This window comes from Ranitomeya imitator, chromosome 3 (genome assembly GCF_032444005.1).
Source record: "Ranitomeya imitator isolate aRanImi1 chromosome 3, aRanImi1.pri, whole genome shotgun sequence".
NCBI lineage: Eukaryota > Metazoa > Chordata > Amphibia > Anura > Dendrobatidae > Ranitomeya > Ranitomeya imitator.
Window position 1 is genome coordinate 101,345,565 of NC_091284.1, and position 26,747 is coordinate 101,372,311.

Consider the following 26,747-nt stretch of genomic DNA (forward strand, 5'->3'; position numbering starts at 1 on the left):
AAGTGCTAACTGAGGGGAATAGTTTGCTCAGGCACCCTCCAATGGGTGATGCCTTAAGTATCAGAGGCCTCAAGGCTATAGGCCAGGAACACCCAAGGGAGGTGCACACAGTCTCAATAAGAATCCGGACTGGCTGGCACCGCCCCCCTATGCACACAGCCAGGAAGTGTACACAGAGCAAGCTGCCATGAAGAACATGGCATGGAGCCGGCAGTAGACAGATCTCACAGCATGGCACTGGGTGAGTGAGTTGATGTAACAGGCAGGTGGGGAATGGAAGGCCATGCAGTGATTCCGGCAGGGTTGTTACAGTTTGGTTACATCTTTCAGTCTGGCCATTGGATTGAGGGTGGAAGGTGAATCGCCTGCCATGGCCTGGGGTACTCGGCACCAGGTCCGGTCGCGTTTAAAGGGGTGGTCACGATGGCAGTGACCCGGTCCTTGCCCTGGGATCTCATGTTAAAAGCAAAAAGGTCTTTTAAGGGGAATTGTGAAATAAAAGTTATTTGTGATGCCACCTGTGGTTCTTGGTCAGAGGGGACCGACGCTGCTTAACAGGGTCCTCTGGGGTGGTGTTGCAGCAAGATGGTGACGCTTCCCAGAGGTGAAGCGGGTCCCCAGAGCTCCCAAGTTGTATGGCAAGGATGATGGGTTGCCGGTAAATAACGGAGGGCACAGGGTTGCAGTCTTTAGCTGGTTTACTGATGGTAGCAGGCCTCAGTCCAAGGGTACCAGCAACAGGTACAGAAAGAGTCCAGGGAGCCAGAAAAAATGTGGAAATCCTCTTGGCAGGTCAGGTTGGGAGTCTTCCACTATGCACTGGTTTTCTGGTCCCTTGCTACCTGTAGCTTGCTGGCAAGGTACCCCTTTCTCTCCTGTCCTGGGACAGTACCTGCATGGTAGGCAACTTGAGCCGTTCTCTTGAGGTCTCTGACACGGTGACTCCAGGCTCTAACTGCTGCTGTACCTCAGGTGTTGTATGGGCAATTTACATAGAGTCCTATGCCCTTCGGTTCTGCTGTGAGGCTTGCAGCTCCCCACAGCCTTAGGCTCCCGGTGCCCGGTTTTCATGCTCTGACTCACAGGAGGCCCAATCACAGCCTCCCTGAGCTACTAATCACTTCTCTGCTCCTTTTCTCTCCCTCGTCTCTACCATACTGTCTCCTTTGGTCTTCCTGGACCAACTGTCTCCTTTGGTCTCCCTGGACCAACTGTCTGACTCCTCCAGACCAGGATGTATATCAGGGGAGTTCCCCTAAAACCGGGTTTTGAGCTCCCCCTCCGGACCTGGATTCGGAAGGTGTTGTGGTTGAGATTACCTGCCAAAGGGATCCCCCTTGTCTCCAGGCATGGCACTACCCTTCCAGAGAGGAAGGAAGCACCACTGTGGTACCCGAACTCCTGGGGTGCCACAAAGGCAGCAGACAAATTGACAGTAACTCCTAAAGCTGTGCAGAAGCTTTTCCAAAATCTTGATGTAAACTGAACACCTCTATCAGAAATGATATTGTCAGGAATTCCATGCAGCCTAAATATCTCTTTGACTATTAATTCTGTCATTTGTTTAATGGTAGGAATCCCTTTAATTGGAATAAAATGGGCCATCTTTGTGAGCCGATCCACCACAACAAGGATAACAGTCATTTCTTTAGATGGAGGTAAGTCCATGATAAAATCCATTGAGATTGAACCCCAAGGCCTGTATGGAACTGGAGGAGGCTGAAGGAGTCCAAGAGGTGAAGATCGTGGCGTCTTGCTCCATGCACATGTTAAACAGGAGGGAACATATTTTCTCACATGCTTTCTACAATTAGGCCACCAAAAAGAACAAAGTAGTAGTTCTAGTGTTTTCATGACTCCAGGCATCCTACCAATTTAGAATCATGGACAAGTTTAAAGAATTCAAGTCGAGCAGATTGGGGGACATATATTTGGTGGTTCTGCATCCAAATTCTCTCCATAAAAGTAAGATCAATGTCTTTAGAAGGATGGATAAGAAAAAAGTCAGTTTGGTATCCATCTTTAATTTTCCTCAAACATTCTTTGGAGTCTAATATTCCCCAAAAAATGTTTGGACGCAGAGTGGTACAATCAGTGTTAGACATCTCCTGAGGTCTAGGTTCAGTAAATATCCTGGATAGAGCATCAGCCTTGCCATTTCTTGAACCTGGCCAATAAGAACTTATAAAATTAAACCTAGAAAAAATAAGGCCCAATGTGCTTGTCTTGCAGACAACCTCTTGGCTGTACAGATAAATTCTACATTTTTGTTGTCAGTAAGAACAATAATGATTGGCCCCTTCCAAAAGATGCCTCCATTCAGAAAAGGCGATTTTAATTGCTAACAGTTCTTGATTTCCAATGTTACAGTTCTTTTCTGCAGATGACATGGTACGAGAAAGGAATGCACAAGGATGAAGCTCCATATTGTCTCCAACTCGTGAGACGTCTACTTCGACAACAAACGGCAGTTCAGGTTTTGGATGGACTAGTAATGGTGCGGAAGTAAAAAAGTGTCAGGTAAGTGCAGCTCCCCAGAGATCTGGTCGTTGCAGTATGACACTCTGCCGCTAAGGGGAGTGATGGTACGTCTGATGGCACTGAAGGAATTCTACTGACCAGGTATCACCAGCACACATTACACTTCACACTCTGGCCACTAGGGGGAGAAAAAGGCTTTATTTATTGGGCCACTCCTCACACTGGTAAAACTAGGGGTTGTATAGGAAGTTAGGCAGAAGCTGACTGGGTTGGATTCAGGCAACATCCCGTGGCAGGGGGTGTTGCAGGGAGAAGACACAGGGGGGTCCCTGTCGGGCGTGGGAACCTGGCAGGTACCTAGCGAACAGAGCAGAACGTTACGGAACCGCGGCTGCACTACCTTGCGGCGGTATCCTAAGAAAGAGACACGAAGCGAAGGGTATTGTGGAACAGTGAGAAACGAGATCAAGCACAAAGGAGAGCCAGTAGGAGTCGTGCCGTGAGACCGAGGCAACATCCTACTGAGGCGCGTAGCCGGTGGCCGGAACACCGCGGAAGTAACTGACTCTATGTCTTACTTCGAACTCCACAGGACAGTTAATTATAGGTTGGCTGTCTACCTTAAATTTCCTACGAAGACATAGGGGGCAACGCATGGATAGGGGCGTCTCTAGGGTCCTGGAAGAGCTCCGAGCCTTCCCGTCATACGGGTGCGTCCTAGCCATAACATATCTGGGGGACGAGAAACTAGTAACATCTGGAACAAGAGAGAGAGAAAGAATTAGAAAGAACGAACGAGAACAGAAGTTGTGAGGACTATTCCAAATGCTCAGCAGGGTAGCACTACAACACACAGGCGCTAGTGGTAGGCTGTTGTGAATTCTGTGGCAGAGCTCCCTCCTGTGGTCACAAGTGGTACTTCGGCTGATTCTCTCTGGGAGCCTCCGTTTGTGGAGGAAAGTGGTACTGCGGCTTCTGAGTTTCCTCCCTCAGGTGATCTGGTGAGGTCGTTAGGTGCTTCTCTACTTAACTCCACCTAATGCTTTGATCCATGCTTCCTGTCAATGTTCCAGTGTTGGACTTGTTTTTCCCTGGATCATTCCTGTGGCCTGCTGCTCTGCATAGCTAAGTTCTTCTTTGCTATTTGTTTGCTATTTTTTCTGTCCAGCTTGTCTAATTGTTTTGCTGGAAGCTCTGGGACGCAAAGGGTGTACCTCCGTGCCGTTAGTTCGGTACGGAGGGTCTTTTTGCCCCCTTTGCGTGGTTTTCTTTAGGGTTTTGTGTAGACCGCAAAGTTATCTTTCCTATCCTCGCTCTGTTAAGAAAGTCGGGCCTCACTTTGCTGAATCTATTTCATTCCTACGTTTGTCTTTTCATCTTAACTCACAGTCATTATATGTGGGGGGCTGCCTTTTCCTTTGGGGTATTTCTCTGAGGCAAGGTAGGCTTATTTTCTATCTTCAGGCTAGTTAGTTTCTCAGGCTGTGCCGAGTTGCATAGGCAGAGTTAGGCGCAATCCACGGCTGCCTCTAGTGTTGTTTGGAGAGGATTAGGGATTGCGGTCAACAGAGTTCCCACGTCTCAGAGCTCGTTCTTGTTTTTTGGGTTATTGCCAGGTCACTGTATGTGCTCTGACCGCTATGTCCATTGTGATACTGAATTGCCTATCACAACAGTACAGGAAGCCAAAAGTGCTAATGATTCTCAATAGAGGGAAAAAAGAAGTTCTGAGACCATTTTTTTTTCTTTGCACTGTGTTTTGCCTTTTTTTTTCCCCCTAGACATTTGGGTGGTTCAGGACACAGGTGTAGCAATGGACATTAAAGGTCTGTCTTCATGTGTGGATCAGCTCACGGCAAGAGTTCAAAATATTCAAGATTTTGTGGTTCAGAATTCTTTGTTAGAACCGAGAATTCCTATTCCAGATTTGTTTTTTGGAGATAGAACAAAATTTCTGAGTTTCAAAAATAATTGTAAACTATTTCTGGCTTTGAAATCTCGCTCCTCTGGTGACCCAGTTCAACAGGTTAGGATCGTCATTTCTTTTTTGCGTGACGACCCTCAGGACTGGGCATTTTCTCTTGCGTCAGGAGATCCTGCATTAAGTAATATCGATGCGTTTTTCCTGGCGCTTGGATTGCTGTACGATGAGCCTAATTCAGTGGATCAGGCAGAAAAAAATTTGCTGGCTCCTTGTCAGGCTCAGGATGAGATAGAGGTATATTGCCAGAAATTTAGAAAGTGGTCCGTGCTCACTTAATGGAATGAATCTGCGCTGGCAGCTATATTCAGAAAGGGTCTCTCTGAAGCCCTTAAGGATGTCATGGTGGGATTTCCTATGCCTGCTGGTTTGAATGAGTCTATGTCTTTGGCCATTCAGATCGGTCGGCGCTTGCGTGAGCGTAAATCTGTGCACCATTTGGCGGTATTACCTGAGATTAAACCTGAGCCTATGCAGTGCGATAGGACTATGACCAGAGTTGAACGACAAGAACACAGACGTCTGAATGGGCTGTGTTTCTACTGTGGTGATTCCACTCATACTATCTCTGATTGTCCTAAGCGCACTAAGCGGTTCGCTAGGTCTGCCACCATTGGTACAGTACAGTCAAAATTTCTTCTGTCCGTTACCTTGATCTGCTCTTTGTCATCGTATTCTGTCATGGCGTTTGTGGATTCGGGCGCTGCCCTGAATTTGATGGACTTGGAATATGCTAAGCGTTGTGGGTTTTTCTTGGAGCCCTTGCAGTGTCCTATTCCATTGAGAGGAATTGATGCTACGCCTTTGGCCAAGAATAAGCCTCAATACTGGACCCAGCTGACCATGTGCATGGCTCCTGCACATCAGGAGGTTATTCGCTTTCTGGTGTTGCATAATCTGCATGATGTGGTCGTGTTGGGGTTGCCATGGCTACAAGCCCATAATCCAGTATTGGATTGGAAATCCATGTCGGTGTCCAGCTGGGGTTGTCAGGGGGTACATGGTGATGTTCCATTTCTGTCAATTTCGTCATCCACCCCTTCTGAGGTTCCAGAGTTCTTGTCTGATTACCGGGATGTATTTGATGAGCCCAAGTCCGATGCCCTACCTCCGCATAGGGATTGTGATTGTGCTATCGATTTGATTCCTGGTGGTAAATTCCCAAAAGGTCGACTGTTTAATTTATCCGTGCCTGAGCACACCGCTATGCGCAGTTATGTGAAGGAATCCCTGGAGAAGGGGCATATTCGCCCGTCATCGTCGCCATTAGGAGCAGGGTTCTTTTTTGTAGCCAAGAAGGATGGTTCGCTGAGACCTTGTATAGATTACCGCCTTCTTAATAAGATCACTGTTAAATTTCAGTACCCCTTGCCATTGTTATCTGATTTGTTTGCTCGGATTAAGGGGGCTAGTTGGTTCACCAAGATAGATCTTCGTGGTGCGTATAATCTGGTGCGAATCAGGCGAGGCGATGAATGGAAAACTGCCTTTAATACGCCCGAGGGTCATTTTGAGTATCTAGTGATGCCATTCGGACTTGCCAATGCTCCATCAGTGTTTCAGTCCTTTATGCATGACATCTTCCGAGAGTACCTGGATAAATTCCTGATTGTGTACTTGGATGACATTTTGATCTTCTCGGATGATTGGGAGTCTCATGTGAAGCAGGTCAGAACGGTTTTTCAGGTCCTGCGTGCTAATTCTTTGTTTGTGAAGGGATCAAAGTGTCTCTTTGGTGTGCAGAAGGTTTCATTTTTGGGGTTCATCTTTTCCCCTTCTACTATCGAGATGGATCCTGTTAAGGTCCAAGCCATCCATGATTGGACTCAGCCGACATCTCTGAAAAGTCTGCAAAAGTTCCTGGGCTTTGCTAATTTTTATCGTCGCTTCATCTGCAATTTTTCTAGTATTGCCAAACCATTGACCGATTTGACCAAGAAGGGTGCTGATTTGGTCAATTGGTCTTCTGCTGCTGTGGAAGCTTTTCAAGAGTTGAAGCGTCGTTTTTCTTCTGCCCCTGTGTTGTGTCAACCAGATGTTTCTCTTCCGTTCCAGGTCGAGGTTGATGCTTCTGAGATTGGAGCAGGGGCTGTTTTGTCGCAGAGAGGTTCTGATTGCTCAGTGATGAAACCATGCGCTTTTTTTTCCAGGAAGTTTTCGCCTGCTGAGCGAAATTATGATGTGGGCAACCGAGAGTTGCTGGCCATGAAGTGGGCATTCGAGGAGTGGCGTCATTGGCTTGAAGGAGCTAAGCATCGCGTGGTGGTATTGACTGATCATAAGAACTTGACTTATCTCGAGTCTGCTAAGCGTTTGAATCCTAGACAGGCTCGTTGGTCGCTGTTTTTTGCCCGTTTTGACTTTGTGATTTCGTACCTTCCGGGCTCTAAAAATGTGAAGGCGGATGCTCTGTCTAGGAGTTTTGTGCCCGACTCTCCGAGTTTATCTGAGCCGGCGGGTATCCTCAAGGAAGGAGTAATTGTGTCTGCCATCTCCCCTGATTTGCGGCGGGTGCTGCAAAAATTTCAGGCTAATAAACCTGATCGTTGTCCAGCGGAGAAACTGTTTGTCCCTGATAGGTGGACGAATAAAGTTATCTCTGAGGTTCATTGTTCGGTGTTGGCTGGTCATCCTGGAATCTTTGGTACCAGAGAGTTAGTGGCTAGATCCTTTTGGTGGCCATCTCTGTCGCGGGATGTGCGTACTTTTGTGCAGTCCTGTGGGATTTGTGCTCGGGCTAAGCCCTGCTGTTCTCGTGCCAGTGGGTTGCTTTTGCCCTTGCCGGTCCCGAAGAGGCCTTGGACACATATCTCTATGGATTTTATTTCAGATCTTCCTGTTTCTCAAAAGATGTCAGTCATTTGGGTGGTCTGTGATCGCTTTTCTAAGATGGTCCATCTGGTACCCTTGTCTAAATTGCCTTACTCCTCTGATTTGGTGCCATTGTTCTTCCAGCATGTGGTTCATTTGCATGGCATTCCAGAGATTATCGTTTCTGACAGAGGTTCCCAGTTTGTTTCGAGGTTTTGGCGAGCCTTTTGTGGTAGGATGGGCATTGACTTGTCTTTTTCCTCGGCTTTCCATCCTCAGACTAATGGCCAGACCGAACGAACCAATCAGACCTTGGAAACCTATCTGAGATGCTTTGTTTCTGCCGATCAGGATGACTGGGTGTCCTTTTTGCCTTTGGCTGAGTTCGCCCTTAATAATCGGGCCAGCTCGGCTACCTTGGTTTCGCCATTTTTCTGCAATTCTGGGTTCCATCCTCGTTTCTCTTCAGGACAGGTTGAGTCTTCGGACTGTCCTGGTGTGGATACTGTGGTGGACAGGTTGTAGCAGATTTGGACTCATGTAGTGGACAATTTGACCTTGTCCCAGGAGAAGGCTCAACGTTTCGCTAATCACAGACGCCGTGTGGGTCCCCGACTTCGTGTTGGGGATCTGGTTTGGTTATCTTCTCGTCATATTCCTATGAAGGTTTCCTCTCCTAAGTTTAAACCTCGTTTCATTGGTCCGTATAGGATTTCTGAGGTTCTTAATCCTGTGTCTTTTCATCTGACCCTCCCAGATTCTTTTTCCATACATAACGTATTCCATAGGTCATTGTTGCGGAGATACATAGCACCTATGGTTCCATCTGTTGACCCTCCTGCCCCGGTTTTGGTGGAGGGGGAATTGGAGTATATTGTGGAGAAGATTTTGGATTCTCGTGTTTCAAGACGGAAACTCCAGTATCTGGTTAAATGGAAGGGTTATGCTCAGGAAGATAATTCCTGGGTTTTTGCCTCTGATGTCCATGCTCCCGATCTTGTTCGTGCCTTTCATGTGGCTCATCCTGGTCGGCCTGGGGGCTCTGGTGAGGGTTCGGTGACCCTTCCTCAAGGGGGGGGTACTGTTGTGAATTCTGTGGCAGAGCTCCCTCCTGTGGTCACAAGTGGTACTTCGGCTGATTCTCTCTGGGAGCTTCCGTTTGTGGAGGAAAGTGGTACTGCGGCTTCTGAGTTTCCTCCCTCAGGTGATCTGGTGAGGTCGTTCGGTGCTTCTCTACTTAACTCCACCTAATGCTTTGATCCATGCTTCCTGTCAATGTTCCAGTGTTGGACTTGTTTTTCCCTGGATCATTCCTGTGGCCTGCTGCTCTGCATAGCTAAGTTCTTCTTTGCTATTTGTTTGCTATTTTTTCTGTCCAGCTTGTCTAATTGTTTTGCTGGAAGCTCTGGGACGCAAAGGGTGTACCTCCGTGCCGTTAGTTCGGTACGGAGGGTCTTTTTGCCCCCTTTGCGTGGTTTTCTTTAGGGTTTTGTGTAGACCGCAAAGTTATCTTTCCTATCCTCGCTCTGTTAAGAAAGTCGGGCCTCACTTTGCTGAATCTATTTCATTCCTACGTTTGTCTTTTCATCTTAACTCACAGTCATTATATGTGGGGGGCTGCCTTTTCCTTTGGGGTATTTCTCTGAGGCAAGGTAGGCTTATTTTCTATCTTCAGGCTAGTTAGTTTCTCAGGCTGTGCAGAGTTGCATAGGCAGAGTTAGGCGCAATCCACGGCTGCCTCTAGTGTTGTTTGGAGAGGATTAGGGATTGCGGTCAACAGAGTTCCCACGTCTCAGAGCTCGTTCTTGTTTTTTGGGTTATTGCCAGGTCACTGTATGTGCTCTGACCGCTATGTCCATTGTGATACTGAATTGCCTATCACAACAGTAGGCACTGATTTCCACCTGCAAAGGGAATTCTGGATGTGCCCATCGGACCAGCCGGTTTCAGAAAGCCCTGTTAAACGTGCTCTGGATTGCGGATCCTGAAGTTTTCAGTAAAGAGGTAAAGAGACTGCAATCTTGTGTCCTTGTTATGGTCTGCACCTCACACCATCGCCATCTACATCACCGGGAAGCCCTGGGGACATACTTCACCTGTGGGAAGGTATGCCATCTAGCTGCCATCACATCACCCCAGCGGACCCCAAGCAGCGTCGGTCACCCTGACCGAATACCACAGGTGGCGTCACGAAACCTTGACAGACTCCTATCACCTTTTATTGGAAGCCCCTTAGCAGGGAGACTTAATTCAGTTCCTGGCAGAGCTCCTGACAGGAGTTCTGTTAGTTCCAGACCAGAGCCTGAGGAGGATGGAAGGTTAAAGGAGCTGTGCATGCCCTCAAAGCTGCAACTTCCAGAAAGAGAAATTGAAAGGCAGAACTGTATTGCAGCGAGCGTGAAGGAAATCGAAGCAAAGGAGTGGATACCAGGAGGGGACCAGCCCCGCTCAAGCTGTCTCCTTCTGAGGCACAAAATCCTGGTAGCCTGAATACCGAGGGAGTAAGGACCTCTACGCTTATTTCAGAGACCGGCAGGATAGCTAATTGCAGGTTAACTGTCCGCACCTACACCCAGGAGGCACGGTGACACCTACAGAGCCGGGTTAGCTAAGAGACCCTATAAACAGGCTCAAGTCACCAGTCATACGGGTATTGTCCTATCCTATATGGGGGACATTGAGAACGAAACACCACATCTGTGAGACCCTTATGTGAAGCCACAGGCAGTAAGGGACTACACCACCGCAGCACAAGGGAAGGCTACTGATTTTCCACCTGGACAAGGGAACTCTGAACTTGCCTCCAAACCAGCCAGACTCTGCCTGCCCTGTGATCTGGTGCCCTGGACTGTGGATGCTGAAGTCTTCAGTAAAGGTAAAGAGACTGCAACCTTGTGTCCTCGTTCTTCTCTGCGCCTCTCACCATATCACCATCTACACACCGGGAAGCCCTGGGGATATACTTCACCTGTGGGAAGGTATACCATCTAGCTGCCATAACATCACCCCAGCGGACCCCTTAAAGCAGCGTCGGTCACCCTGACCGAATACCACAGGTGGCGTCACGAACATAAACTCTATCCCTTTAAAGACCTTTCCCTTTTATACAGACGTCCCAGGGTCACGGACCGGGTCAGCCACCGTGACATCCCCCTGTGAACCGCAGGACCCGGTACCGAGTACCCAACGCCTCTTGGGGGGCACTCCAATAGCACAGTCCCTTAGTATACAGTGTACTCATTTAAGTATAGTACAGTCCCTTAGTATATAGTGTACTCACTTATTATGTATAGAACAGTCCCTTAGTATATGGAGTGCTCACTTATTATGTATATCACTGTCCCTTAGTATATAGTATACTCACTTATTATATAATAGCACAATCCCTTAGTATATAGTATACTCATTATGTATAGCACTCTCCCTTAGTATATAATACACTCACTTATTATAAAATAGCACAATCCCTTAGTATTTAGTATACTCATTATGTATAGCACAGTCACTCTTTATTATGTATAGCACCGTTCCTTGTCACATACCATCCTCTCTAGTTATGTATAGAGCAGTCTCTCCTGTTCCATGTTCTCTCCTGTTATATACAGTCATGGCCAAAAGTATTGACACCCCTGCAATTCTGTCAGATAATACTCAGATTCTTCCTGAAAATGATTGCAAACGCAAATTCTTTGGTATTATTATCTTCATTTAATTTGTCTTAAATGAAAAAACACAAAAGAGAATGAAGCAAAAAGCAAAACATTGATCATTTCACGCAAAACTCCAAAAATGGGCCAAACAAAAGTATTGGTACCCTCAGCCTAATACTTGGTTGCACAACCTTTAGCCAAAATAACTGCGACCAGCCGCTTCCGGTAACCATCAATGAGATTCTTACAATGCTCTGCTGGAATTTTAGACCATTCTTCTTTGGCAAACTGCTCCAGGTCCCTGATATTTGAAGGGTGCCTTCTCCAAACTGCCATTTTTAGATCTCTCCACAGGTGTTCTATGGGATTCAGGTCTGGACTCATTGCTGGCCACCTTAGAAGTCTCCAGTGCTTTCTCTCAAACCACTTTCTAGTGCTTTTTGAAGTGTGTTTTGGGTCATTGTCCTGCTGGAAGACCCATGACCTCTGAGGGAGACCCAGCTTTCTCACACTGGGCCCTACATTATGCTGCAAAATTTGTTGGTAGTCTTCAGACTTCATAATGCCATGCACACTGTCAAGCAGTCCAGTGCCAGAGGCAGCAAAGCAACCCCAAAACATCAGGGAACCTCCGCCATGTTTAACTGTAGGGACCGTGTTCTTTTCTTTGAATGCCTCTTTTTTTCTCCTGTAAACTGTATGTTGATGCCTTTGCCCCAAAAGCTCTACTTTTGTCTCATCTGACCAGAGAACATTCTTCCAAAGCGTTTTAGGCTTTTTCAGGTAAGTTTTGGCAAACTCCAGCCTGGCTTTTTTATGTCTCGGGGTAAAAAGTGGGGTCTTCCTGGGTCTCCTACCATACAGTCCCTTTTCATTCAGACGCAGACGGATAGTACGGGTTGACACTGTTGTACCCTCGGACTGCAGGGCAGCTTGAAATTGTTTGGATGTTAGTTGAGGTTCTTTATCCAACATCCGCACAATCTTGCGTTGAAATCTCTTGTCAATTTTTCTTTTTCGTCCACATCTAGGGAGGTTAGCCACAGTGCCATGGGCTTTAAACTTCTTGATGACACTGCGCACCGTAGACGCAGGAACATACAGGTCTTTGGAGATGGACTTGTAGCCTTGAGATTGCTCATGTTTCCTCACAATTTGGTTTCTCAAGTCCTCAGACAGTTCTTTGGTCTTCTTTCTTTTCTCCATGCTCAATGTGGTACACACAAGGACACAGGACAGAGGTTGAGTCACCTTTAATCTATGTCAACTGGCTGCAAGTGTGATGTAAGGTACTGTCACACTAGACGATATCGCTAGCGATCCGTGACGTTGCAGCGTCCTCGCTAGCGATATTGTCCAGTGTGACAGGCAGCAGCGATCAGGCCCCTGCTGTGCTGTCGCTGGTCGGGGAAGAAAGTCCAGAACTTTATTTCGTCGCTGGACTCCCCGTAGACATCGCTGAATCGGCGTGTGTGACACCGATTCAGCGATGTCTTTGCTGGTAACCAGGGTAAACATCGGGTAACTAAGCGCAGGGCCGCGCTTAGTAACCCGATGTTTACCCTGGTTACCATCCTAAAAGTAAAAAAACAAACACTACATACTTACCTACAGCCGTCTGTCCTCCAGCGCTGTGCTCTGCTCTCCTCCTGCTCTGGCTGTGAGCGTCGGTCAGCCGGAAAGCAGAGCGGTGACGTCACCGCTCTGCTTTCTGGCTGCCCGGCGCTCACAGCCAGACCAGAGAAGCAGAGCGCCGAGGACAGACAGCGGTAGGTAAGTATGTAGTGTTTGTTTTTTTTTACTTTTTAGGATGGTAACCAGGGTAAACATCGGGTTACTAAGCGCGGCCCTGCGCTTAGTTACCCGATGTTTACCCTGGTTACCGGGGACCTCGGGATCGTTGGTCGCTGGAGAGCGGTCTGTGTGACAGCTCTCCAGCGACCAAACAGCGACGCTGCAGCGATCCGGATCGTTGTCGGTATCGCTGCAGCGTCGCTATGTGTGACGGTACCTTTAGTTATTGCCAACACCTGTTAGGTGCCACAGGTAAGTTACAGGTGCTGTTAATTACACAAATTAGAGAAGCAGCACATGATTTTTCGAACAGTGCCAATACTTTTGTCCACCCCCTTTTTTATGTTTGGTGTGGAATTATATCCAATTTGGCTTTAGGACAATTCTTTTTGTGTGTTTTCATTTAAGACAAATTAAATGAAGATAATAATACCAAACATTTTGTGTTTGCAATCATTTTCAGGAATAAAATTATTATTATATGACAGAATTGCAGGGGTGTCAATACTTTTGGCCATGACTGTACAGTGCTGTCCCTTACATAGCGTATTCTTGTTATTTATGTTATTCACAGCGCCCTCTTTTATTACCTAGTCCTCTCGTTAGATATAAAATGACTACTGATGGAGGAGCCGGTGACCTGAAGACCAGTCCATCAGCTCCTCCATTAGAAAAGAAGCTTTCCCAAGCTCCAGCAGCCGTCATTGCATTATATATCTAACAAGAGAGGACGGTATGTAATAAAGACAGGTCTCTATACAATCCAATATGTTAGGGATGGTGCTGTACATAACAAGAGAGGGCACTGCATAATAAGGGACAGCAATATACAGAATGAATGAGACTATGTAAGATATACTGTATATATATATATGTATATATGTGTGTGGCTAGGAGGGGGCCCAGACACATTTCTTGCACAGGTGCCCCAAGTTGTCAGTGTCAGCCCCTATATATATATATATATATAGTAGCCCAATTCTAACGCATCAGGTATTTTAGAATATGTATGTAGTTTATTTATGAAGATTTTAGAATAATTGTTATGATCTGGTTGTTTAGGAACAACATGAGACAAGCTCTGAAGGAGGTGGTATCTGTACTGACCGCAAACCCTGAACCTAGCAGCGCAACTAAAAATAGCCGTGGGGGGTACCTGACGCTCCCTAGACCCCTCGGCACAGCCTAAGATCTAACTTCCTCTAAAGATGGAAACAGGAAACCTATCTTGCCTCAGAGAAAATCCCCAAAGGAAAAATAGCCCCCCACAAATATTGACGGTGAGAGGAGGGGAAAATAACATACGCAGAAATGAAATCAGATTTTAGCATAGGAGGCCAGTCTAGCTTGATAGATAGGACAGGAAAGGATACTGTGCGGTCAGTATAAAAACTACAAAACAATCCACACAGAGTTTACAAAATCTCCACACCTGACTAAAGGTGTGGAGGGTAAATCTGCTTCCCAGAGCTTCCAGCTAACAGAAAAAATCCATACTGACAAGCTGGACAAATATAGAATGCACAGAACAATAAGTCCACAACATGTGGACTGAAATGAGCAAAGCCAGAACTTATCTTTGCAGAACTGGTTAGGAAACCAGGAGAATCCAAGCAGAGATGAGAATCCAGCCAGGAACATTGACAAGTGGCACAGGCTAAAGAAAGAGCCAGACTTAAATAGCGGACAATAAGTGGAGGCAGCTGATGACAGCTAACTCCAAGGAGCAGCCATACCACTAGAAACCACAAGAGGGAGCCCAAGAGCAGAACTCAGAAAAGTGCCACTTACAACCACCGGAGGGAGCCCAAGAGCGGAATTCACAACAGTACCCCCCCCTGAGGAGGGGTCACCGAACCCTCACCAGAGCCCCCAGGCCGATCAGGACGAGCCAAGTGAAAAGAACGAACCAAATCGGTAGCATGGACAACGGAGGCAGCAACCCAAGAATTATCCTCCTGGCCATAACCCTTCCACTTGACAAGATACTGAAGCCTCCGCCTCGAAAAACGAGAATCCAAAATCTTCTCAACCTCATATTCCAACTCTCCCTCAACCAACACCGGGGCAGGAGGGTCAACCGAGGGAACAACGGGCACCACATATCTCCGCAACAAAGATCTATGGAAAACATCATGAATGGCAAAAGAGGCAGGAAGAGCCAAACGAAAAGACACCGGATTAATAATTTCAGAAATTTTATAAGTACCAATAAACCGAGGCTTAAACTTAGGAGAAGAAACCTTCATAGGAACATGACGAGAAGACAACCAAACCAAATCCCCCACACGAAGCCGGGGACCAACACGCCGACGGCGGTTAGCAAAACGTTGAGCCCTTTCCTTAGACAACGTCAAATTGTCCACCACATGAGTCCAAATCTGCTGCAGCCTGTCCACCACAGAATTACCACCAGGACAATCAGAAGGCTCAACCTGCCCAGAAGAAAAACGAGGATGAAAACCAAAATTACAAAAGAAAGGTGAAACCAAAGTAGCCGAACTAGCCCGATTATTAAGGGCAAACTCGGCCAACGGCAAGAAAGACACCCAATCATCCTGATCAGCAGACACAAAGCATCTCAAATAGGTCTCCAATGTCTGATTAGTTCGCTCAGTTTGGCCACTAGTCTGAGGATGAAACGCCGAAGAAAAAGACAAATCAATGCCCATCCTAGCACAAAAGGCCCGCCAAAATCTAGAGACAAACTGAGAACCTCTGTCAGACACAATATTCTCCGGAATGCCATGCAAACGAACCACATGCTGAAAAAACAATGGAACCAGATCTGAGGAGGAAGGCAACTTAGGCAAAGGTACCAGATGGACCATTTTAGAGAACCGGTCACAAACAACCCAGATAACAGACATCTTCTGGGAAACAGGAAGATCCGAAATAAAATCCATGGAAATATGCGTCCAGGGCCTCTCAGGGACCGGCAAAGGCAAAAGCAACCCACTAGCGCGGGAACAGCAAGGCTTGGCCCGGGCGCAAGTCCCACAGGACTGCACAAAAGCACGCACATCGCGAGACAAGGAAGGCCACCAAAAGGACCTAGCAACCAAATCTCTGGTACCAAAAATCCCAGGATGACCAGCCAACACTGAACAATGAACCTCAGAAATTACCTTACTTGTCCATCTATCAGGAACAAACAGCTTCCCCATTGGACAGCGGTCAGGCCTATCAGCCTGAAATTCCTGAAGCACCCGCCGCAAATCAGGGGAGATAGCAGAAAGAATCACCCCCTCCTTAAGAATGCCAACCGGCACAAGGACTCCAGGAGAATCAGGCGAAAAACTCCTAGAGAGGGCATCAGCCTTAACATTCTTAGATCCTGGAAGATACGAGACCACAAAATCAAAACGGGAGAAAAACAGGGACCATCGAGCCTGTCTAGGATTCAGCCGCTTGGCCGACTCGAGGTAAATCAGATTCTTATGATCGGTAAGGACCACAACACGGTGTTTAGCTCCCTCAAGCCAATGTCGCCACTCCTCAAACGCCCACTTCATAGCCAACAACTCCCGATTGCCGACATCATAATTGCGTTCCGCAGGCGAAAACTTTCTGGAAAAAAAAGCACACGGTTTCATCAAAGAACCATCAGACTCCCTCTGAGACAAATGGCCCCTGCCCCAATCTCAGAAGCGTCGACTTCAACCTGAAAAGGAAGAGAAACATCCGGTTGACGCAATACAGGGGCAGAAGTAAATCGGCGTTTAAGCTCCTGAAAGGCCTCAACAGCCTCAGAGGACCAATTCGTCACATCAGCACCTTTCTTCGTCAAATCAGAAAGGGGCTTAACCACACTGGAAAAGTTGGCAATGAAACGGCGATAGAAATTAGCAAAGCCCAAAAATTTTTGAAGTCCCTTCACAGATGTGGGTTGGATCCAGTCATGAATAGCTTGGACCTTAACAGGATCCATTTCTATAGACGAGGGAGAAAAAAAACCCAAAAAAGAGACCTTCTGAACTCCGAATAGGCACTTAGACCCCTTCACAAATAAAGCATTATCACGAAGGATCTGGAACACCATCCTGACCTGCTTCACATGAGACTCCCAATCATTGGAAAAAATCAAAATATCATCCAAATATACGACCATGAATTTATCAAGATAATTGCGGAAAATATCATGCATGAAAGACTGGAACACAGATGGAGCATTAGAGAGCCCAAATGGCATCACAAGGTATTCAAAATGGCCTTCGGGCGTATTAAATGCAGTTTTCCATTCGTCACCCTGTTTAATACGAACAAGATTATATGCCCCTCGGAGGTCAATCTTAGTAAACCAACTAGCCCCCTTAATCTGAGCAAACAAATCAGTAAGCAGAGGCAAGGGGTATTGGAATTTAACCGTGATCTTATTAAGAAGACGATAATCAATACAGGGTCTCAAGGAGCCATCCTTCTTAGCAACAAAAAAGAAACCCGCTCCCAATGGTGACGAAGAGGGCCGAATATGCCCTTTCTCCAAAGATTCCTTAACATAGCTCCGCATGGCGGCATGCTCTGGCACAGACAGATTGAAAAGTCGGCTCTTAGGGAACTTACAACCAGGAATCAAGTTAATAGCACAATCACAGTCCCTATGTGGAGGAAGGGAACTGGACTTGGGCTCATCAAATATATCCTGGAAATCCGACAAAAACTCAGGGACCTCAGAAGAGGGGGAAGAGGAAATTGACATCAAAGGAACGTCACTATGTACTCCTCGACAACCCCAACTAGTCACCGACATAGTTTTCCAATCCAGCACCGGATTATGTTCCTGTAACCATGGAAATCCCAGCACAACAACATCATGCAGGTTATGCAACACCAGAAAACAGCAATCTTCCTGATGTGCAGGAGCCATGTACATAGTCATCTGTGTCCAGTACTGAGGTTTATCCCTGGCCAAGGGTGTAGCATCAATGCCCCTTAAAGGAATAGGGCTCTGCAAAGGCTGCAAGGAAAAACCACAGCGCCTGGCGAATTCTAAGTCCATTAAGTTCAGGGCAGCGCCTGAATCCACAAATGTCATGACAGAAAAGGACGACAATGAGCAAATCAGGGTCACAGATAAGAGAAATTTAGGCTGTACAGTACTAATGGTAACAGACCTAGCGACTCTCTTAGTACGCTTACGGCAATCAGAGATAACATGAGCCGAATCACCACAGTAAAAACACAGCCTATTCTGACATCTGAATTCCTGCCGTTCTATTCTAGTCAAAATCCTATCACATTGCATAGATTCAGGACTATGCTCAGAGGATACTGCCATATGGTGCACAGCTTTGCGCTCGCGCAGACGCCGATCAATCTGAGTGGCTAGAGACATAGATTCGCTCAAACCGGCAGGCGTAGGAAAGCCCACCATAACATCTTTAAGGGTTTCAGAAAGACCTTTTCTGAAAATAGCAGCCAGAGCCTCTTCATTCCATTTAGTGAGCACAGACCATTTTCTAAATTTCTGGCAGTATAACTCTGCCGCTTCCTGACCTTGACACAAGGCCAACAGGGTCTTTTCTGCATGATCCACAGAATTACGTTCGTCATACAATAATCCGAGCGCTTGAAAAAATGCATCTACATTCAATAATGCCGGATCCCCTGTTTCAAGAGAAAAAGCCCAGTCTTGAGGATCACCACGCAGCAAGGATATGATGATTTTCACCTGCTGAATGGGATCACCAGAAGAACAGGGTTTCAAAGCAAAAAAACAATTTGCAGTTATTTTTAAAGTTCAAAAACTTGGATCTGTCCCCAAAAAAACAAATCAGGAGTAGGAATTCTGGGCTCTAAAGCTGGAGTCTGGACAACAAAGTCCTGGATATTCTGTACTCTTGCAGCAAGTTGATCCACACGAGAAAACAAACCCTGAACATCCATGCCAAAACATATATCCTGAACCACCCAGATATCAAGAGGAAAAAAAAAAAGACAAACCAAAGCACAGAAAAAAAAATGGTTCAGAACTTTCTTTTCCTTCTTTTGAGATACATTTAATTCATTTTTGGCCACTTGTACTGTTATGATCTGGTGGTTTAAGAACAACATGAGACAAGCTCTGAAGGAGGTGGTATCTGTACTGACCGCAAACCCTGAACCTAGCAGCGCAACTAAAAATAGCCGTGGGGGGTACCTGTGCTGTGCTCTGCTCTCCTCCTGCTCTGGCTGTGAGCGTCGGTCAGCCGGAAAGCAGAGCGGTGACGTCACCGCTCTGCTTTCTGGCTGCCCGGCGCTCACAGCCAGACCAGAGAAGCAGAGCGCCGAGGACAGACAGCGGTAGGTAAGTATGTAGTGTTTGTTTTTTTTTACTTTTTAGGATGGTAACCAGGGTAAACATCGGGTTACTAAGCGCGGCCCTGCGCTTAGTTACCCGATGTTTACCCTGGTTACCGGGGACCTCGGGATCGTTGGTCGCTGGAGAGCGGTCTGTGTGACAGCTCTCCAGCGACCAAACAGCGACGCTGCAGCGATCCGGATCGTTGTCGGTATCGCTGCAGCGTCGCTATGTGTGACGGTACCTTTAGTTATTGCCAACACCTGTTAGGTGCCACAGGTAAGTTACAGGTGCTGTTAATTACACAAATTAGAGAAGCAGCACATGATTTTTCGAACAGTGCCAATACTTTTGTCCACCCCCTTTTTTATGTTTGGTGTGGAATTATATCCAATTTGGCTTTAGGACAATTCTTTTTGTGTGTTTTCATTTAAGACAAATTAAATGAAGATAATAATACCAAACATTTTGTGTTTGCAATCATTTTCAGGAATAAAATGATTATTATATGACAGAATTGCAGGGGTGTCAATACTTTTGGCCATGACTGTACAGTGCTGTCCCTTACATAGCGTATTCTTGTTATTTATGTTATTCACAGCGCCCTCTTTTATTACCTAGTCCTCTCGTTAGATATAAAATGACTACTGATGGAGGAGCCGGTGACCTGAAGACCAGTCCATCAGCTCCTCCATTAGAAAAGAAGCTTTCCCAAGCTCCAGCAGCCGTCATTGCATTATATATCTAACAAGAGAGGACGGTATGTAATAAAGACAGGTCTCTATACAATCCAATATGTTAGGGATGGTGCTGTACATAACAAGAGAGGGCACTGCATAATAAGGGACAGCAATATACAGAATGAATGAGACTATGTAAGATATACTGTATATATATATATATGTATATATGTGTGTGGCTAGGAGGGGGCCCAGACACATTTCTTGCACAGGTGCCCCAAGTTGTCAGTGTCAGCCCCTATATATATATATATATATATATATATAGTAGCCCAATTCTAACGCATCAGGTATTTTAGAATATGTATGTAGTTTATTTATGAAGATTTTAGAATAATTGTTATGATCTGGTGGTTTAGGAACAACATGAGACAAGCTCTGAAGGAGGTGGTATCTGTACTGACCGCAAACCCTGAACCTAGCAGCGCAACTAAAAATAGCCGTGGGGGGTACCTGACGCTCCCTAGACCCCTCGGCACAGCCTAAGATCTAACTTCCTCTAAAGATGGAAACAGGAAACCTATCTTGCCTCAGAGAAAATCCCCAAAGGAAAAATAGCCCCCCACAAATATTGACGGTGAGAGGAGGGGAAAATAACATACGCAGAAATGAAATCAGATTTTAGCATAGGAGGCCAGTCTAGCTTGATAGATAGGACAGGAAAGGATACTGTGCGGTCAGTATAAAAACTACAAAACAATCCACACAGAGTTTACAAAATCTCCACACCTGACTAAAGGTGTGGAGGGTAAATCTGCTTCCCAGAGCTTCCAGCTAACAGAAAAAATCCATACTGACAAGCTGGACAAATATAGAATGCACAGAACAATAAGTCCACAACATGTGGACTGAAATGAGCAAAGCCAGAACTTATCTTTGCAGAACTGGTTAGGAAACCAGGAGAATCCAAGCAGAGATGAGAATCCAGCCAGGAACATTGACAAGTGGCACAGGCTAAAGAAAGAGCCAGACTTAAATAGCGGACAATAAGTGGAGGCAGCTGATGACAGCTAACTCCAAGGAGCAGCCATACCACTAGAAACCACAAGAGGGAGCCCAAGAGCAGAACTCAGAAAAGTGCCACTTACAACCACCGGAGGGAGCCCAAGAGCGGAATTCACAACAAATAATGTATTGAATACACAGACTGCGCCTGTCACTGATTGTTCGCAGCCGGCCACGTACTATATAGCACAGCCACGTAGTATATAACAGCCCACGTAGTAAATAGCACAGCCACGTAGCTGTGTATATAGCACAGCCCACGGAGTGTATAACAGCCCACATAGCATATAACACAGCCACGTAGTTTATAACAGCCCACGTAGCATATAACACAGCTCACGTAGTATATAACAGCTCACGGACGCAGTATATAACACACCCCACGTAATGTATAACACAGCCCACGTAGTGTATAACAAAGGCCACGTAGTAGATAACAGCCCATGTAGTGTATAACACAGGCCACGTAGTATATTGCACAGCCAACGTAGTATATAGCACAACACGTAGTATACTGCACAGCCACATAGTATATTGCACAGCCCACGTAGTATATTGCACAGCCCACATAGTATAGTGCACAGCCCACGTAGTATATTGCACAGCCCATGTAGTATATAGCAATGTGGGCACCATATCCCTGTTAAAAAAAAGAATTATAATAAAAAATAGTTACTCATCTTCCGTTGGCCCCCGGATCCAGGCGAAGCATTTACCGATGCTCCTCGCGCGCTCCGGTCCCAAGAGTGCATTGCGGTCTCGCTAGACGATGACGTAGCGGTCTCGCGAGACCGCTACGTCATCATCTCGCGAGATCGCAATGCATGGAGCGGTCATCGGCGCGTCGCGAGGAGTGGTAAAGGCCTGTTATGGATCCGAGGGGCCGACGGACGGTGAGTATATAACGATTTTTTAAAATTATTTTTAACATTAGATCTTTTTACTATTGATGCTGCATAGGCAGCATCAATAGTAAAAAGTTGGTCACACAAGGTTAATAGCAGCGTTAATGGAGTGCATTACCATGGCTCAGCACCACCCTACATCTCCTCCCTGGTATCAGTCTACCACCCTACCCGTGCCCTCCGCTCCGCTAATGACCTCAGGTTAGCATCCTCAATAATCAGAACCTCCCAATCCCGTCTCCAAGACTTTACACGTGCTGCGCCGATTCTTTGGAATGCACTACCTAGGTTAATACGATTAATCCCCAATCCCCACAGTTTTAAGCGTGCCCTAAAAACTCATTTGTTCAGACTGGCCTACCGCCTCAATGCATTAACCTAACGATCCCTGTGTGGCCTATTTATAATAAAAAAAAAAAAAAAAGGTTCCTCGCATCATGTTCTCATACACTTTATGCAGTATTAGCCCTCTGTGTCTGTACTGCTACATACTTAGGCAGGTAACTGGTTCATGCAGCTTTACATGAACACCTGAGCTTTACACTATGGCTGGTCCGAATAACTAAAGCAATTGTTATCATCCACCTCTCGTGTCTCCCCTTTTCCTCATAGTTTGTAAGCTTGCGAGCAGCAGGGCCCTCACTCCTCCTGGTATCTGTTTTGAACTGTGTTTCTGTTATGCTGTAATGTCTATTGTCTGTACAAGTCCCCTCTATAATTTGTAAAGCGCTGCGGAATATGTTGGCGCTATATAAATAAAAATTATTATTATTATTATATTATTACACCGCGGCATAACGCGGTCCGTTAACGCTGCCATTAACCCTGTGTGAGCGCTGACTGGAGGGGAGTATGGAGCGGGCACTGACTGCGGGGAGGAAGGAGCGGCCATTTTGCCGCCGGACTGTGCCCGTCGCTCATTGGTTGTGGCTGTTTTGCCGCAACCAATCAGCGACTTGGGATTTCCGTTACAGACAGACAGACGGAAGTGACCCTTAGACAATTATATAGTAGATATAATCATTATATCAAATAAATACCAGTATCTGACTTTTTATTGCTCCAGTCACCTATCATAGTGACTGAAATATGGTGACCTTCAGAGAGGTGACACTAGCAGTAACCCACAACACACGATACCTATTCCAGCTACATGCCATCACCTATACCACGGTGGCCATAGCAGTAATTATAATGGAGGTAATATAATGAGAAGCCTGTATATTGCATTACTAGGCCAGTTTCCATTATGCCTTGAAGAAACAAGCACCAGAAAATCCCGGAGGAAAACTGAACAAGTGAGAACCGTGACGTCAGCAAGCTCCAGGCAAAGACTACAGCGTGACGTCACTCCCCAATCAGCGCGGAGGGGCGGGGCCGGGCGCGGGTATTAGACCTCCGGAGTCACGTAGCTCTGCAGCAGAATCCTGTTATTACCGGAGGCGTCAGAGCTGCCGGCTGCGGCCCGACTACAGGTGAGGGGCAGCTGCGGCCCGGGGAGCCCTGCGGGGGATGCCGCTACTCGGTGGACGGCGGGCGGCTGCTCCGGGATGATGTGGGTGTGGTCTCGGCAGTGATGAGCCCGGTACACGGTGCAGAAGGAGCAGAGCTGACATTGTTATTGGTCACCGCACTGTTAACAAGTGCAGCAGGTCTAGTTGCAGTCCCATGTAAAGAGCTCGGGAGAGCTCTACCATATGATCAGCTCTGGATCATGTGTGGTGGGAGATGTCATTATTCCCTGGGTCACTGCCGATTACCAGTCCCCCTACATCCTGGTTATATAATGTGGAGCTGTTGGGGGAGGGGGCCGCCTTCTGGTTTCTGCCCCCCCATCAGGTCTCCGATACCAGTCTGCACTGTGGTCCATGCCATAGACATGGGCCCACACCTGTAACCACCACTCCTAGGAGATGTGCTGGGAGGTGTAGTTCTACAATGTTATGTTTCTTCATGCAGGTCACCCCCCTTAACTGTCATTGTGGGGGAGGGGGCGCTGCCATAGGGGGTTTTGCAGTGTGTCAGCTGTATAGCAGCGGACCAGAACCTTCTGTATCTGGGAAAGCTGGGTGCTCACTCCGCCGCTCTCGTTACTTGTGGCCCATAAAGGTCCCATTTGGCCGGATGCGTTGCTCATCCTCAGCAGGTGTCTTGCTGCGGGCCGTGCAGGCTGTGTATGGGCAGCCATATTGCTTTCCTGCTAGTAACACTCTTTTAGGAGAACGCTCTCTTGCGTTGCCTGTCTAGGTGGTGACAGCTCTGTCGAGTGAGTTGTGGATGTTTCCTTGAAATTCACCTCTGGGCCTCTCGTTAGATGTGCGTCTGATCATTTCCTCCCATCCTCCATCTTCTCGCTGTCCCCATGACAACCCTTGGTGTCACAGCCCACTGTTGCAATATATGAAAACAGCAGAAACCGCACCTGGTCCCCCCCTAAGGATTGTACTGATTATCGGTGGGTTCTGTCATCTTTATCATCAGTAGACCGTATTGATCGATATCCTATAGGGGGCGTCACCTTGAGATTCTGGCCGTGACCTTGGGTTAGGAATCAGCCCTGAAATCTGGAACCGATGTGAAGAGTTTATGTAAAACTGATCAGGTGGATAATGCTGAGGTGCCGGATGACAATGGCCGCTGTAGGAGAAGGACGCCACAAGGTCATTGTATGATGGAGGTCAGAAGACCTGTTACACCACTTACAATTCTGGCTCCTTAACGGATGTATTTATAGTATTAGTGATCTACCATGTACCGCAGTATGCATCCAATGAAAACTGCCCTCAATGTCCTCCCCATATATGTCCCCTAGGTAAGGCGAGTCTGCTGGGAGGACGGGGTCACGGCTATATTGGCTAAAAAGGAGAAAATATTAAAATTTAGCTAATTGTAGCAATCAAATACACCACATAGTAATACACCACATAGTAATATCTGCCGCACAGTAATACACCACATAGTAATATCCCGCACAGTAATACACCACATAGTAATATATGCCGCACAGTAATACACCACATAGTAATATATGCCGCACAGTAATATACACCGCACAGTAATATATCGCACAGTAATACACCACATAGTAATATATGCCGCACAGTAATACACCACATAGTAATATATGCCGCACAGTAATACACCACATAGTAATATATGCCGCACAGTAATACACCACATAGTAATATATGCCGCACAGTAATATACACCGCACAGTAATACACCACATAGTAATATATGCCGCACAGTAATACACCACATAGTAATATATGCCGCACAGTAATATACACCGCACAGTAATACACCACATAGTAATATATGCCGCACAGTAATACACCACATAGTAATATATGCCGCACAGTAATATACACCGCACAGTAATACACCACATAGTAATATATGCCCCACAGTAATACACCACATACGGTAATATACACTGCGCAGTAATACACCACATAGTAATATACACCGCACAGTAATAAACCACATTATTATTATTATTATTTATTATTATAGCGCCATTTATTCCATGGCGCTTTACATGTGAGGAGGGGTATACATAATAAAACAAGTACAATAATCTTGAACAATACAAGTCACAACTGGTACAGGAGGAGAGAGAACCCTGCCCGCGAGGGCTCACAATCTACATAGTAATATCTGCCGCACAGTAATACACCACATGGTAATACACCACATGGTAATATCTGCCGCACAGTAATACACCACATAGTAATATACACCACACAGTAATACACACCGCACAGTAATACACCACATAGTAATATCTGCCGCACAGTAATATACACCGCACAGTAATACACCACATAGTAATATCTGCCGCTCAATAATACACGGTGCATACTAAAACTCTGTGGCAAATTTACCTATGCCTATGGTAGATATTTTAGTCGTATTCATCTATACCTTTGCCTATTTTAGATTTTTTTTTTTTACCGTTTCATTTTCTTAATTTAGTTTTCCTTTCCACTTCACTCCATTTGAAGCAGAGTAACCAATTTATTTACATATGTATTTATTTGACATAAAGTTGCAATACATGAATGTATGGGTCAAATTTTTTGGAAACGGAATTACGGTTTTGAGCTCCGTTTTTTTTATTGGAATATGTTCATATTAGTACAACAACGTTATCTTCCAAGTTTCATTAGGTTCTTTTTAGGGATTCAGTCGTTATGCGCCATTTTCTGCCATACCTATGCCTATGGTAGTTTTTTTTCTAAAGTTGAATTTTTTGAATCTTTTTTTCCTTTCCACTTCACTCTATTTAAAAATAAATTAGCGGAGGTTAAACTTTAATTGCGTTTTCAACAAGGCAAACCCATACATATCTATACAGTAACTTAAAATTTGAAATAAACACTGAATCCCTAAGAAGATCTTGATGAAACTTTGAAAATAAACTTGTCATTAATATGAACTTTTTCCAGCAAGAAAAACAGAGCTTAAAAATGTAATTCTGTTTTCAACAATGTTAATTCATACATTCCTATATAATAACTTTACATTTCAAATAAACAGTGAATCCCTAAGTATATCTTTATCGAAAATGTTTGCCTTAAGGTACCTTCACACACAACGATATCATTAAGGATATCGTTGCAACGTCACGCTTTTTGTGACGTAACAACGATCTCGCTAACGATCTCGTTATGTGTGACAGCGACCAACGATCAGGCCCCTGCTGGGAGATCGTTGGTCGCTGGGGAATGATCAGGACCTTTTTTTGGTCGCTGATCACCCGCTGTCATCGCTGGATCGGCGTGTGTGACGCCGATCTAGCGATGTGTTCACCTGTAACCAGGGTAAATATCGGGTTACTAAGCGCAGGGCCGCTATGGGGGCCAGAAAAATACGGATTACACACGGACCAGCAGTGTGACTTGCGAGAAATACGCAGCGGTGTTCTATAGAAAAGCCGGCAATTCAGTGCGGTGTACAGTAAAATCACAGTGACAGGTTAGAATAGAATAGCTAAGATAAATGTCTACACATAGTATGTGTGTATGTGTGTGTGTATATATATATATATATATATATATATATATATATATATATATATATATATATATATATATA

The 26,747-nt window shown here is 45.9% G+C and overlaps 1 protein-coding gene across 1 annotated transcript in view; it reads left to right on the top strand.

Moving 5' to 3' along the window:
• The first annotated feature begins 23,013 nt into the window (after window positions 1-23,013).
• Window positions 23,014-26,747, top strand: part of ALDOC (aldolase, fructose-bisphosphate C) — a 30,846-nt gene continuing 27,112 nt past the window's right edge. Inside the window, exon 1 of the mRNA XM_069761233.1 lies at window positions 23,014-23,122. The gene's annotated coding sequence lies outside the window, so the exon portion shown is untranslated. The remainder of the gene's footprint in view (window positions 23,123-26,747) is intronic.